A 3,649-nucleotide genomic window follows, 5' to 3' on the forward strand; every position below is an offset into this window, starting at 1 on the left:
TTTTTCAGTTTCCGATCGATGGTTGAAATTTCAATATTCTTTCTTGAGCAAATTTCCGTTCCTTACAATAAACGCGGGCTTGCCATAAATGCGGTTTAATGAGGGACAATTTCTACTTTACAATGAATAATGACATTCTTCTGGCAAACAGTACAATAACTTGGTTAATATAAAGTAACAAAATAAACCCTGCTACAAACAGTCAATTTTAAGTAGTGCCACAGAAAGTTTGGTCTGAAACTAGACAGAAAATCGCTCAAGCGAAATTGAAAATGCTGTTAATTTTTTTAGTTTTAATATATGCGCAAAAGTGTTCGCATTCGTATGTTGCGAACAAACAAAAAAATAAACCCCAGAAATTGCTTTATCTCACAGGAAGTTCATCTAGATTTGATCAGAGATGATTCTAGATCGCGACGGTCGTATTTGACACTCGGGCATACACTCTCATATATATTCTAACAATACTGTATTCTTGGACCTCAAACTAACATTCTGTTCAGGGTATTGTTATGCAAAGATTGTAATTCACTTAATGCGATAAAACAAGTGGCCACGTCAAAGCCAAGAACAAAACATTTTCTAAATATCTTGGGGGAACTTTCTTTTTAGTGTGATCAATAAGATAGTAGTGTTTACACAATGTTTGTCGCCTATATCGCTTATATTACAGGCCTTTGCACAAACCGAAACAAGCGAGAAGAGCACCTAAAATATTTATATTTTTTCCACTATTTTGAATATTTATGATTGCGGGGGATCAAACGCTTGGCTTGTCATTTATTGAGACCACGTTTCCTAAAACTTCATCTTGCAAAGGAGAGTAAAAACAGCTAGGTCAAAGAATGCTTAGACATGTTTAAGTTCCGAGTAACCCAACTTGTTTAGTTTGTGTTTTGCGAGCTTTCTTCGTCTAAATGGTAAATTACAACATTGATCCCACATGCCAAAAGCATGGTAGGGCATGAAGAATCAATTTATGCTTCAGCAATGCACTCGTATGCGTGCCAACTTTGATGAGAAGGAAGGTAAAAACCCGGAAAATACTTGTAAGAGAAAACGATAGAGACTGGAGCGATTTGTAGTTAGAACATGGATGCGCTCAGGTTCAGTAAATTGAAATTAATTTATTGAATTGCCTTTCCTGTGGCAGATTCTCTTTATAAATTAATGAGCTCTCCGAGGTTTTGTTTACAGTAGGTCAAGTTAAGACTTTATAATCCTTGTACATAGCTACCGACGAATGGTCCTGACTTTAAACGGAGTACATCGAAAACGTTGAACGGAACTGAAAAACTCCTGCAAAAAATTTATCCTTATTAGACGTTGACCCAAAACGTCTTCCCGTTGTAAGCGTAGATAGCTTTGCTTTTACTGTAGGTGAAACCACAGTTAAAATATTATGCATTAATTTCGTTAAGATGAACGAATAAACAGTCTTTTCTCTGTTCATTTCAGATAGCCAGAAAGATTTAAACCGGTTCAACATCCCACCCATTTTAATTATGCTAACAAGATTTTTTCTGTAGTAGAAATTGGTATTTTTGAATTTCTGGTCTCAAGTTTTGTACGTTCCTTATGAGAAAATAAAATATATTTAACTGTGAAGTAGCAGCGGTTTTTTTGCATAAGGATGTGACACTTTACGCAAGAAACCTGTCAGAAGGAAATTAGCTTTTAGATAATTCAACTGCAGCAATCTGCCAAGTGTTTCTTTTGAATGAGTAAAAAATAACTCTTAACGTATCAGAAATTCACTGATAGTTGAGAGCAGGATGTATAATACATATCCGTGTAAAATAAAAGAAATAATAAAAACGTGGTGCCTATCGAGTCCTTTGCGTTTTCTGTGTGAAAAAATACAAGGTTACAACTTTTTGTTGATGCAGAACTTTTAAGCGCGCGGAAAAACACCGAGAGCTTCTGGACATTTAACAACTTCCTTACGCCACTTTCAAGTTTACTTGTGGATTTACTCCTAAATACTGAAGGAAAAAATATCTGGGAGAGTTATTTATTTGATTAAAATGAATGCCATAATGCCATAAACAAAAGTACATTTCACCATTTCAAACATTTATGTTTTTTTCGAGTGAATCAAATGAATACAAAAAGTTACAAATAAACTTAACGTTGACTTGTCCCAAATTAAAAGGAATTAACACAGGATTTCATTCTGCTGTGGTGCGTAAGATTTAGAATGGACTTCCTGAATTGGACATCACCTTTTCCGGCTCGAAAACACCCTTTTAACACTAAGAAAAGTCTCAATAACTCGGTATTGAAATCCTTTCTCAAGAAAAACAAAAGGTCCCTTTTCCTTATTGAACAATAGGTACCTTGTTTTGAAAGGAAAACTGTTGTTGTTTTTACATAAAGCCTTCTTTGTCGCAACAATTCGTGTTGGAGGTTTTCAAATTAAGAAAAGGGTTCGTTTAGCGCTAAAAATAAAAATCAATTTGGCAAAAATAGTTTATCCGCTAAAACTGAATAAACTGTGATGTTTCAACGGAATTTTCATGCATGATTCTGTACACTAAACTTGGTGCAACTCTTTCGTTTTACACAGACAAGGATAAAACGTGCTGTAATATTACCCTCCGCCCAATCTCACATTCAAGGTAGAATATATGATTTTCCTTGTCTGCTAAGGCGAGAGAAGAAAAAATTCAATACTGGATTTCTGAGAGCTGATGCCTTTAAACCGAACTAAGATCAACATCATTTTGCTCACAAACGAAGAAAATCGAAACATGAGCGTGCACTTTGTTTTGGAAGCGCGTTGATAAGATTAGTGTCTTCACCGAGAAACACTTTTTTCGCGCTCGAAGCCACAGAAAGAGGCAACAAAAGTGCCAAGACGATAAAGAAATAGCAACAAAGACAGCTTACCGCAAAAGAAAAGCGTAAACAATGCTTTACAACATGTGAAGACAGGGTATTGTATTGACGCCATGCCGCAAGTGATTGTTATTTTTATTAGCCATGTGGAGAGCACACGCCACCTTTGAAAGGTTTCCCCAACAAGCACGCTGAAAATCCCCGCGATAATGATATCTCCCAGATAACTTTATAGACCCTCGAATTACATTTCTTTATTGAAAAAAATAAAGCCCTTCACTCACTTCTTATTGAGCACAAAACGAAGCTCTTATCAAAAGAAAACGCGCGCGTGTTGGACAGAATGAAAACCATTCTTTGCAAAAAATATTATCTTTGCCTTTCTCAATATTAAATCCCGAAGACAAAGCGAAGTAGGTACAAGACCTACCGCAGATCTAAGAAAAGTTTTGCTTTGTGATGAAGGAAACAAGAAGCCCTCAAATTGTGTTTTCTTTCTATGCTAAAAGAAACACAAACACCTAATAAGAGAAGTACTACTCCCATAAACTTATAATTGGTTTATGGTTCTCAAAACGGTCCTTGGCTCATCCCGTAAAGCTACACTTCCCTTTAATTACCTGGATGTGCGATTGTTTGATTAGATGTTAATGTAAACATTAGACCCAAGTTCAATCTTTTGCAAGTCGCTATCTGTGACACGTTCAAACGCCTCATTAACACGGCACATCGTATAAATGAACGTGGTGTACCGTTTCCTATTGCGGGATAAGGTTTCTCGCACCAACGTGAGTTTCTTTATGAATAA

The 3,649-nt window shown here is 36.0% G+C and overlaps 1 protein-coding gene across 1 annotated transcript in view; it reads left to right on the forward strand.

Moving 5' to 3' along the window:
• LOC138022098 (transcription factor SOX-14-like) overlaps positions 1-1,833 on the forward strand; it is a 3,059-nt gene extending 1,226 nt beyond the window's left edge. Inside the window, exon 1 of the mRNA XM_068869121.1 lies at positions 1-1,833. This exon is cut by the window's left edge and continues 1,226 nt beyond it. The gene's annotated coding sequence lies outside the window, so the exon portion shown is untranslated.
• Positions 1,834-3,649: the final 1,816 nt, after the last annotated feature.

Source organism: Montipora capricornis, chromosome 10 (assembly GCF_036669925.1).
Source record: "Montipora capricornis isolate CH-2021 chromosome 10, ASM3666992v2, whole genome shotgun sequence".
Lineage (NCBI taxonomy): Eukaryota > Metazoa > Cnidaria > Anthozoa > Scleractinia > Acroporidae > Montipora > Montipora capricornis.